The 12383-nt window shown below is 38.6% G+C and overlaps 2 long non-coding RNA genes across 4 annotated transcripts; both read left to right on the forward strand.

Annotated features, from left to right (window-relative positions):
• The first annotated feature begins 2927 nt into the window (after positions 1-2927).
• On the forward strand, positions 2928-5906 carry LOC130169947 (uncharacterized). Of its 3 annotated transcripts, none has more exons than XR_008827917.1 (5): positions 2928-3165; positions 3588-3737; positions 4532-4678; positions 4858-5534; positions 5702-5906. It is a non-coding gene; the product is annotated as an uncharacterized LOC130169947 (long non-coding RNA). The 3 variants fall into 3 exon arrangements; XR_008827918.1 differs by having other exon boundaries at positions 3647-3737; XR_008827919.1 differs by having other exon boundaries at positions 3647-3721.
• Positions 5907-6041: 135 nt separating this feature from the next.
• LOC130169818 (uncharacterized) lies at positions 6042-9788 on the forward strand. The gene is made up of 5 exons (XR_008827890.1): positions 6042-6316; positions 6570-6724; positions 6809-6955; positions 7057-7221; positions 7311-9788. It is a non-coding gene; the product is annotated as an uncharacterized LOC130169818 (long non-coding RNA).
• Positions 9789-12383: the final 2595 nt, after the last annotated feature.

Below are 12383 nucleotides of genomic sequence, written 5' to 3' on the forward strand. Positions count from 1 at the left end.
GAAAATATCAGGGGATGACCAAAGTCATTAGGATACATCATCTGGTAACCATGAATATGTGTAGCAAATTGTATTGTAATCCGTCATATAGATGTTGAAATATTTACCAAAACATATCTGACATTTTGGTTAAATTACAATTTTACAACAACCAGCAAAACCTTTTTTTTTGCAATTTTAACAAAATTCCACTTCCTATTGCATTTACTGTATATGCTATTGATTATGACATTTTTTTCATGGCGACGTATTTGCTTCCTCATTTATTTTACCATGGATGAAAAGTATTTGAATCGTATAGTTTTTTTGCTTAATCAGTTTAAACATTAAATATTTCTTCATAACTTTTGTTGTGAAAAAGTGTGAAATCTTTACTCATGGTTTGTTTTGCCCCCCTGCGAGCACGTCTCACTTTATTACACCCTCTGTAAACCAACAAACAATTACAGACATGTAGGCAGCTCAGCTCCCCATCAAATCCATGTAACTGTACTCAACAGAGTGTGTGTGAAAATGAAATGAATTGTCATTTCTTACTTCTTCCTCTAAATGAAATGTGGTCTCTCACAGCATTGTTTAAACTCCAATCTCCTGCATATTAGATGCTCTGCCATCACATGTCAGCCTGTGTCATGTGGAGGTGGTATGTGGAATGTACTACTTCTATTACTACAGCTGCAGTACTTGTCATTGGACCTCTGAGCAGCTCCCTCATTCTAATGATACTGGCATACTGTCCTGTCATATTTCAAGTTACTGGCATTACAAAAAGAGACGGCTGAGTATTTTCTAAGACGACTTATGCAGCCATTACTTTCATGTTTCATATGTAGGGTGGGGGGAAATGATCTGCTACAGAAACTGATGGCCATCGTGATATTTCAAAAGGTTACGCTGCATCTTGCTCAGCGATTGTTTTCCACAGATTTATATTTGTTTAAAGGGGGGTTGTGGTTGTCAGCGATAACAAATGTACTGACAAATAACTGGGCAGTGTGCCATTTGGAATTCATTTAGCAAGACAAGGTAGAGATAAAGGCGCTACCCTGACTGTCTGCAAGCGACACTTCGTAAATCAAGGAACAGCATGGATAAATTACACTGGTGAGAAAGTCTCTCTTCTGAAGGACAACAGCAGTGTGTCTATTTACAAGCAGCTGGCCTACAGCATAGGTCAGCACTCGCTCCTCCTCTCTCTCTGTCCTTTTGAAAATGTTACATGAGGCCAAGTTGCAGAGAGCGATGAAAGACAGAATACCACAATACCACTGCTTGAAGACCATTGTTAAGGCAGTAGTTCAGTGGCTTTGCCTATGTCTTATCATTTATTGCTGTCCTGTGATCAAATCTCTTCAATTAGATAGGCCATAAACTTGGAGAGGTTTGCTCAACAGTATATCTCTTAGTGATGGATACCAGAAATCAAATCAAGATTTATAAGGTACAACTAGAGATATTGTTGCTTCATGTGGTAAAAGTGAACTGCAGTATTTATATTGAACTAATCCATTGTGGTATTGTTTTACAACAGTAACTCTCAATGGATCTATCCTATATCCATTCAAACAATCCTATTAAGGGATAAGACATATTCAAATTTATTTATCTGAAATTGTGGACCTATTTTTCAAGATAGAGAATATGGAAAGATAAAAGACAAAAGGTTGTATTTTTTACCATTCATACATAGGAGAAAATAAACAGCTCTTTTTTGACATGAGCTCAATGTTTTTCATAAGTCACACTGCAGCTTTGGTTTTCCATTGAATACAAAATGTGTTTAAAAGCCTTTTCATAACATAATTTCCCATGAATGATACAAGCCACTGTGTGCAAATTGAAATATATCAGGGGCCATGCAAAAGCTCATCAAGTAGAGTATATTGTACACAGATACAATGCGGACTCATCTGCACACTGAATAATTTTGATCATGATTGGAGAAAGCCTTGCAGAGATGCAGCAAACGTCCTCTTTCTGTGTGCGGGGACCAACTTTGTCCAAACCAAATGATCTATAATGAACAACATGATTTCAATTAACTTTGTTGATCCAAAAGAAAAAAATTATGTTGGACCTTGGTGGCTGAAATTGACCGCACAAGATTTGATTAAAGTTATCTCGACCTGCAGAACTGGGTGGTAATCTGTCAAAATGTTAAAGGCCAAAAAGTGACTTGTGCTTTATGGTCATTATCTCAACCTCGGTGGCTCACATACTGAGTGTCCTGTAGAGTAACCAACTTTAGCTCAGTGCAATGTCACTGTTTTCTAGTGTGGTCATCAAACACTTATGAGAGAAAAATCCATGGGCATAGACTGGCTTTTTAATGCCGTAAACAGAACTAACATATAAGGTCTGAGTTTACATTCAGGAATAGCCAAACACAAATTTAATATATGTACATGTGTTGAATTTCCATATATGAAAATATGAAGTAAGATCATGTATGTAATTAAAGTATAGCCTATATATGTAAGAGTTGAATATAAAATTTGAGAAAGAATAAATGTAGTCAGTGCCACCAGCCCCGCAATAAGGAAACTGGTCACAGTCAGTATTATGGACACATATACTGTCCCCAAAAAGCCAACATGCCAGTTGATCAGTGGATGGAGAAGATGCGGAAGAAAAGGGCAGATAAAAAATAGATTTGTGACATTCTTTGTCTCGATTCTCTGTTCCAATACACACTCATTATAAAAACACCAACTTCTCTCATGAAATACTCAGTCGATGAATTTTTTCCGGAACTCATTACTGTGTGATGGGCTAAATTCACACTTCTTGTTCAGTGTTCTGGTGGTCCATCTGAAAATAATCACCAAATTAATTAAATGTTAGGCCTTAAAAACAGGTATTTTTGGGGGCGTGGCTGTTTGATTGATATACCTGGTCTGCAATGATTGATCAGATGACGCGGCAGGCCGGGAGGTCGATCACCGGAGGATCAGTCACCGGAGGAGAGCTTGGGTCGTGAGCGTTTCGTATTGAATCAGTTGTGTTGAATATTATTTTTCTCAATATTTGTCCGTGGAAGAATAATTTAGCACTGACAGTTTTGCTGTTAGTTATTTAGTTTGAATGAGTTTTCGGTTCACAGTAATTAAGGCTCATTCTTCGTCACTAACAAACTGGAGAGATGATGATATACAGCTTTTTTCGGTAAGTAAATGTTTATTTCCTGAACGTCCTACAGTTTTAATGTGTATGATGCTAGTAAAAAAAAACTAGTTCGTTTTTTCCCTACGTGCTTTGACTGGAGAACAGGAGACAGTTAACACTTTGCTAACCTAGCTAGCTAGCGGGTAACTTAGTGTTTGTTATGCTAACCGTACCTGGTCCCAAACATGTAAACATTTGCAGGACAAGGATAATTATAGTTTAACTTATCACACTCTCATGTTATTAGAAAAAGTCAGTCGCTGATAGAACTTTCCTGCATGCAGCAAAACATTCAGGTTTATCTCATAAACTTATTTTCTGTCTCCTCTTATCGCTGGTATCGTATTGAGTACAATACACAACGTATACTAGAACATTATCTTGTGGGGGTTTGTCATTTAATACTGTAAATTCATACACAGGAGTCCTCACCTGGTTTTATATTGCTTCTCTTTTCCCCTGGCTGGATCATAACCTAAAGACTGGGAAGACGTTGTGCCATGACTACTTTTATATGCGGACGCTGTGAACTGAAACCTGGCTCTGTGGGCAACCAGTAAGTGAAATACTCTGTAAGTAAAATTTCCCGGGCTGTTTTATCTCCTTTCTTGCAGAAATCAACTGTCTGATACCGGATGTAAGTCCCACAGTGTCTGAGGTTTTCCTTTCTCAGCAAAGTGGTTCTACAAAGGGTTTATATCTTGATGCTTCATGTGAATAGTGCCACATCTACTGGCCTGAATGCAAAATGGGCAAAATACAAATGCTTGTACATCACAAATTGAATGTAGTAGTATCAAAGTATAAGGGAAAAGGATGATTGTATTTTATATTCCAAGCATAGATTTATATACTGTCAAAGCAAATCAAAATGTTTTGTATGCATCAAATGTGTCAATATCAGTCTAGTTAAGCTCAATGTCTTTGTTTTAACTTAAGTGTCAAAACTAAGTTAGTTTGCAATGTGGGCAAAGAACATGTAGCTTTACTTTTAAATGTCATCTGTGGTGGTTGTGCTGTAAAGGTGCACTATAAGATCTGGCCAGAACATTAGTTTAAAAAGTTAAAAAAAATGAATTAACACTATCAACAGTGTGTGAAGCAGCCACAGTGACGATGTGATGATCAAGACCTCCATCTGTTCTTTTTCAGTTATCTACTGAAATGAGCATGCTCACCAGCCAGCACTGACCTTTCCTGTATTGTACAACCACTTTGTGACACTAGAGGCTGTGTGAGTCAGTGGCGCGTCAAGTCTGCCCTCAGTCCCACGAAGAACAACTTCCGGCAGAGCTTGAAGTTAGCATCACAGAAACGCAGGAATGGCTGAACCTCCTAAAAGGTAATATCCATCTGTATCCCGCAGGACCGCTCCCGACAAGAAACCACGTTTAACAGCAAAGAAAAGAAGCAACACGAGTAAATCTCGGTGTGGCTTTCCACCGCTGGAGACGGCTCCTGAGAGTAAAGAGATGCGGTTTGATGCTGAGCTCGCAACTTTCCTGTTAGCCAGGTGAGTAGCATCAAGGTTGGCTCTTTAGCTAAAAGTATAATCAATGCAACGACTGACAAACCGTACCGACAAACATTTCAGCTGGTGATATTGACGTTATCGACAGACGTTTTAGCGGTTACTAGCGGTTGTAACTGATGACTGAAGAAATTGTCCTTTCGCATGTTTGTCTGTATCAGGACCAGAAGTCCAGTCTAATCACCAATGATGGACCAGCACCTGCCTTTTCTTCTGCATCTGGCCTCATCAATCAACACCATTACATCAACACCTTGAGGTATTATCCCTGCACATGACAGATGGCTAGACCTGGTTGTCAAGCTTGACATCTACCACTTCATGCGGCGACTGGCATCTGGATGTACAAAGGATGCATATCCTCTGTACCCTGTCTTTATGGCCAAACTGTCCAGCTGTATTTTTGAGTGGGACAGAGGAGATCTTGCCTTGCTGCAGCAAGCCAAGTGAGAGCAGCTGTGACAGGAAGGTGTCCCTGGCATCACTGAAAATCTAGTTGACCCGCAGATCATCAAGGAGGAACTGGCCCTGCACTGTAGAAGGCAGACAAGAGGAGAGCAGCAGACCATTGTCATGATTGCACAGCTTCTTAACGAGTTGATCGGGGTCAAGGGCAGAGATTTTCTTGGTGTCCCTATTTTGGACAAGGAGAGGATGCAGCACATCTGGCAAGTCCAGCAGAGGCATGTTAAGTGCATTCAGGACGAACCAGGTGTGCTCCTCTACAGAGAGACTGGGACTACCACCAAGGCAGGCATTGTCCTACCGAACTACAGGTGTGCCAGAGGTTCCACATCTCTTGAGTCTTTTCACTTATATGTGAACAGGTTCATTCCAGGTCAGTATGAATCATTATTCATCAGCCAGATTAAATATTTACAGTTCAACATTTTATTTTATTGTTATCATTACCAGTATCCTGGAAACAGTGACACAATTAATGTTTTCAAATGACAAAAACAACAAAATAACATGTAGTTGTGCTCTCATTTGTACTACTTTAAGGAACAAGTGCCAACAGCTTGAATTTCCAGCTGTACCTCCTGGAAGGACTCAATAGATGGAACCAGGATGGTGAAGCTGCATCCCTGGCAGTCAACCCTCCCTCCCTGCTCAGCTACTCAGGAGACCTTGTTCACTGCGTGAACGCACACAGTGTCAGGGTGCTTGGAAGGGAGCTTGTCCCCTCTTTTCAGCCACCTGCTGTTTACACTGGTTAGTTTTAGCTTTCAATCATGATGAAGCTATTTGTTATATCCATTAAATAGAATAATCTTTTTTATTAATTTTCCGAAAGCTTATTTTCCTCTCTATTATTGTCTTGTCTGTCCCAGGGGATATACGTATAGATTACCTATTCCGTCAGACTGGAAAGGCCTTGCAGGATGTACATCCTGACTCAGAGGAGACTGATCAGATGCTGGAGGATGCACCGAGGAGGAGCTGGAAGATGAGGGCTTTGAAGATACTGGTTTAGACCCAACCGTTGAAGTACTGGACCTGTCCTCTGAACCTTCATCTGTCACCACCAGCTCAGCCCACAGGCCAACTCCCATCTCTCTTCAGGCCTCTGCTGGTCCTGCATCTGCTATTGCTCCAGCATCACCTGAGCAACAACTGGTAATAATTCTTCTAATGTTTTTATTGTACTATATCTGTATTTGCATATGATTTTTGATTTTATTGTATGATAATATTAAACTATTTGTATAGCACTTTTCATAAACAAGTTAACAAAGTGCTTCACAGAAATACATAGAAAAACTACATAACGCCATCAAGAAATAGAAATGTAGATGAAAGGCAATGATAAAACTCTAGTTAAATGCAGTTTTATAAGAATTCGTTTTTAAAAGAGTATTAAATTTTACAGATGTGCATGATAGTCACTCTGGCCCATCGGCCCTCCCTACCGGCTCTGCACCTGTCCTCCCAACTACCACCGGCCTTCCAGCTACCACGCCCGCTGCAACTGCTTGTCCCTTTTCTTCACCACCCATCACGCTTGCCCCACCTCAACAACAGCTGGTAAGTGTTTTATTATGTGACATATCATCTGTTTTACTTGTGGTATAGTGTGAATTTTTATTTCAATTGTATTGTTTGTTTCAGGCTTTCAATTTGCTGACCAAGAAGTCCTCAACCACCAGCTCAGCCTCTGTCTCTCCTCTCCCCACCACCCTCACAACCACTTTCTCTGCTGCTACAGCTACTGCTGGGTCACAAACCATCACCGCAGCCGCACCTGAGCAACAGCCTGTAAGTCTTTTTGTGAAATGTTGCATCAAAAAAGTGTCAATGGTGTTCTTGTTTTGCTTGTCGTCATATTATTTTGATGTTTATTTTATTACATTTAACAGATTTTGTATGAGCGCGACACCACATCCTCTGGCCCAAGAGCTGTCATCCCCAGCACAGTCTCTGCCCCTCCCTACATCACCATCCTGCCAGCTACTCTCACCACTCAAACTGCTGGTCCCTCTGGGGAACCTGCCATGACCCCAGCAGAACCTGAGCAACAGCTGGTAAGTCATTTCATGACAAGTTAGACTGTGACAGATGTGTTACTTTTCTGTCTGTGATCTTGATTTTGATGTACTCTTATATTTTCCAGGCTGTTGATGAGTGCAGTATCCCAGGGATGGACTGAGTGGACAGCCTGGCAGAGTACTTGGTGGGGCTGAGGAGTGAAACTGGCCAAAGACTCAGCAACCAACAGGCCAGTACAATTAAAGCCCTGTGGCAGAACCCTCTGCAATATGACCAGCAGCGAGCGGTGTATGCTGCGCGGCACCAGGTCCGCCTTACCACAGGACGCTTCAGGTGTGCCAAAAAGAGACCTGAATTTACACCAGGTGTGGAAAGCATAACACGTTGTTCCTTGGCATCTTCAGGATCCCCAGCCCAGTGGCCAGGCTGTAGTCGACTGGTAGAGTCCATCCGTGTCGAGCTGTGTAACATTCACAAGAGCCCCAAAAAACAGGGCATTTACGCACTGACAAGATGGACTCTGATCGTCACGGACTACAGGAAAATCCGGCAGCTGGTCCTGGGTAATGCAGAGAGCACTACTCTGCAGTTGTTTGAGATCAGTCAAACAACACTGGTTCAATGGAACAACAAGAGACTGAAGAGGCAGGGCAGTAGTATTCTGCTTCAAGGGGTCAAACAGTTGCTTCTGCGCCTCTCCCACCTGTACAGTTGCGCCCCGCAGCTGCATCCCCACGCCCTGGCCCCCAGCATCAGTACCACTTGCCCCACAGTACAGTAGGACAAGCAGTGGTCAAGAGGAAGTCTGCAGAGGCAGTTGTTCCCTCAGCCGGCACCTCCACCTACATCTGCCACATTTCCTGTTGTCACCAACCCCAGCCCTGTCATCGCTCCATTTATATTTCTAACCCCACAAGTACCTGGAGCCCAACAGATCGCTCATTCTGGCCTGCTTCCCTCCCCACCACCTGCCCGCAGGGCTTACACCCGGACAGTTGAAAAAAATAAATGTAGTCAGTGCCACCAGCCCCCCCAATAAGGAAACTGGTCACAGTCAGTATTATGGACACATATACTGTCCCCAAAAAGCCAACATGCCAGTTGATCAGTGGATGAAGGAGATGCGGAAAAAAAATTGAAAAAAATTGATTTGTGACATTCTGTCTCTGTGTACATAATGTAAGTAGTTTTAAAAGAAAAAAAAAAGTCTTGTTATATTTTAGTCTTATTCTAATAGTTTCCTAGCCTTATTTATCTTCTATTTTTAGTTCATATTTTATTCATTTTATTACACTTCAATTATTTCTTAGTATGTGTGCTATAATTATAGGTGTGTGTGTATGAGAGGGAGAATTAAGGTGTGAAATTTGTAATTTGCTATATTTCTACAGAAGTATCTTTCACTTATTCAAACACGAGCATATAATGAATTACATTGTTGCAGTACTTTCAATACTTATTGTATTCATTGGTCAGAAATGTAAAAATATCAAATATATTCTAGCCAAAAGTAAATGCAAATGTATTTGTCTAGGTGTGGTGATTTTTACAAATATTTCTTACATTGCTATATAAAGTTTATTATTATTTCATTATTAATAATAAAATTTTGACATTATGTAAACACTAAACAACACAATGAACTGCTATTTGGCTGTATGGTATTCACAAGAAGTCCCCATTCAATTTGTATCGCTTAAGTGATATTTGATAGATTTACAATGCTTGGTAATTTTGGGTAGCAACATGTTCCAGTCAGGAACCGAACCGGGGACCTTTGGATCTGCAGCTTCCTATGCAATACTCAAGTTAAGTGTCATGTTTGGTCATATTTCTCAAACTAATGGAGCGTAAACTGTGTCCAATAATTTGTAATGGGCAGCAGAGACACTAATGATCAGTTCACTTAATTTCTCTCAATTTCTGTTCATTTTTCTCCTTCCCCCTTCTCTCCCCCTCTCTCCCCCCCCCTTGCCATAATCAAGGTAGCTTAAAGTGTAAAACGTCACCAAACATCGTAGTATAGTGAGGCATACACATTTCAAGTCATAGTATAGTAAGGCATGAATATGTCAAAAACCGACACAGGATATTGTGACAAAAAATGGCATATTGCACAAAAAAACAACATATTATGGCATAAAAGGTCATAAAGACGTCATAGTATGGTCAGGCATCAAAAAATATAGTATAGTAAGGCATAAAAATTCCCAAAAAAGTCAATGTACTACGGCAGAAAAATGCCAAAAAATGAACATCATAACCTGGCAGGCAATGAGACAAAATAACATAATTAGGCAAAAAAATGCCAAAAAGGTCATAGTATATTAAGACATAAAATGCCAAAAAATGTCAAAGTATAGTATGGTGTAAAAATGCCAAAAAACGTCATAGTATATTATGGCATAAAACGTCAAAAAAACATCATTCAAGATGGCCTCTCTATCTCAGCTCTCCTGAAACGCTGGTGCCTTTCAGGAACCCAACTTGATTTTGCTTGGTTGTATATTGTCTTTTGTTAAGGCTTCAGTTCTTGTACGTGTATTTTAAGTTGGCTTTCATTATCCTAGCACCCAACACCTACATTACACTACTGACTTCACATTTTCTACTTTTCTTATATTAAATTGAATTATCTTTAATAAATGTGGTTTCTTCGAGTGGTTGCTGTGTGGACCTCCCATCTTGGTTATGCTCCTAAATTTGCCGGACAAAAAAGTATAGTAAGGCATAAAAGGTCAAAAAACATCATAGTATAGTAAGGAATAAAAATGCCAAAAAACGTCAAAATATAGTATGGCAGAAAAATGCCAAAAAACGTCATAGTATAGTACGGTATAAAAGGTTAAAAAAACATCATAGCGTATTAAGGCATAAAAGGTCATAAGAATATCGTAGTATGGCAAGGCATGAGACGAAATAATATAATTAGGCATAAAAATGCCAAAAAGCGTCATAGTATAGTATGGTATAAAAGGTTAAAAAAACATCATAGCATATCAAGGCATAAAAGGTAATAAGAATATTGTAGTATGGCAAGGCATGAGACGAAATAATATAAATAGGCATAAAAATGCTGAAAAACATCTACGTATGATATGGCATGAAAGGTCATAAAGACGTCATAGTATTGTCGGGCATCAAATAACATAGTACAGTAAGGCATAAAAATGCCAAAAAACATCAAACTATAGTATGGCAGAAAAATGCCAAAAAACGTCATAGTATAGTATGGCATAAAACGTCAAAAAAACCATCATTGTATATTAAGGCAGAAAAGGTCATATGAACATCATAACATGGCAAGGCATGAGACCAAATAATATAAATAAGCATAAAAATGCTGAAAAATGTCATAGTATGGTCAGGCATCAAATAATATAATATAGTAAGACATAAAAATGCCAAAAAATAGTAAGACATTAATTAGACAGTTGCAAGGACTGGGAATCAAACCCATGACCCTCAACTTGTAAAGTAAGCGCTCCAACCATTGGCCCACCAATCCACTTGTTATGATTGTGGTAGAATGAAGTCTAAAACGTAAAAAAAAACGTCATAGTATAGTATGGCATAAAAGGTCATAAAAAAGTCATAGTATGGTCAGGCATTAAAGAAAGTAAAGTATACTAAGGCATAAATATTCCAAAAAATATCAAAGTATAGTATGGCGGAAAAATGCCAAAAAACGTCATAGTATAGTATGGCATAAAACGTCAAAAAAACATCATAGTATATTAAGGCATAAAAGGTCATAAAGACATCATAGTATTGTCAGGCATCAAATAACATAGTACAGTAAGGCATAAAAATGCCAAAAAACATCAAACTATAGTATGGTAGAAAAATGCCAAAAAACGTCATAGTATAGTATGGCATAAAACGTCAAAAAAACATCATAGTATATTAAGGCATAAAAGGTCATAAAGACTTCATAGTATTGTCAGGCATCAAATAACATAGTACAGTAAGGCATAAAAATGCCAAAAACCATCAAAGTATAGTATGCAAAAAAATGCCAAAAAACGTCATAGTATAGTAAGGCATAAAACGTCAATAAAACATCATAGTATATTAAGGCAGAAAAGGTCATATGAACATCATAACATGGCAAGGCATGAGACCAAATAATATAAATAGGCATAAAAATGCTGAAAAATGCCAAAAAACGACATGTTATAGTATGGCATAAAACGTCAGAAAAACATCATAGTATATTAAAGCATAAACGGTCGTAAAAACATCATATTATGGTCAGGCTTCAAAAAATAAGGTATAGTAAGGAATGAAAATGCCAAAAAACATCAAAGTTTAGTGTGGCAGAAAAACGCCAAAAAACGTCATAGTATAGTGTGGCAGAAAAAGGCGAAAAAATCTCATAGTATAGTATGGCATAAAACGTCAAAAAAACATCATTGTATATTAAGACATAAAAGGTCATATGGACATCATGACATGGCAAGGCATGCGACGAAATAATATAAAAAGGCATAAAAATGCTGAAAAATGTCATAGTATGGTCAGGCATCAAATAATATAATATAGTAAGGCATAAAAATGCCAAAAAATGTCAAAATATAGTAGGGCATTAATTAGACAGTTGCAAGGCCTGGGAATCAAACCTATGACCTTCAACTTGTAAAGCAAGCGCTCCAACCATTGGCCCACCGTTCTACTTGTTATAATTGTGGTAGCATGAACTCTAAAACGTCAAAAAAACCATCATAGACTATTAAGGCAGAAAGGGTCATATGAACATCATAACATGACAAGGCATGAGACCAAACAATATAATTAGGCATAAAAATGTCAAAAAGCGTCATAGTACAGTATGGCATAAAAGGTTAAAAAAACATTGTAGCATATTAAGGCATAAAAGGTCATAAATACGTCAAAGTATTGTCAGGCATCAACTAACATAGTACAGTAAGGCATAAAAATGCCAAAAAACGTCGTAGTATAGTATGGCATAAAACGTCAAAAAAACATCATAGTATATTAAGGCATAAAAGGTCATAAAGACGTCATAGTATTGTCAGGCATCAAATAACATAGTACAGTGAGGCATAAAAATGCCAAAAACCATCAAAGTATAGTATGCAAAAAAATGCCAAAAAACGTCATAGTATAGTAAGGCATAAAACGTCAAAAAAACATCATAGTATATTAAGGCAGAAAAGGTCATATGAACATCATA

This window comes from Seriola aureovittata, chromosome 5 (assembly GCF_021018895.1).
Source record: "Seriola aureovittata isolate HTS-2021-v1 ecotype China chromosome 5, ASM2101889v1, whole genome shotgun sequence".
Taxonomy (NCBI): Eukaryota; Metazoa; Chordata; class Actinopteri; order Carangiformes; family Carangidae; genus Seriola; species Seriola aureovittata.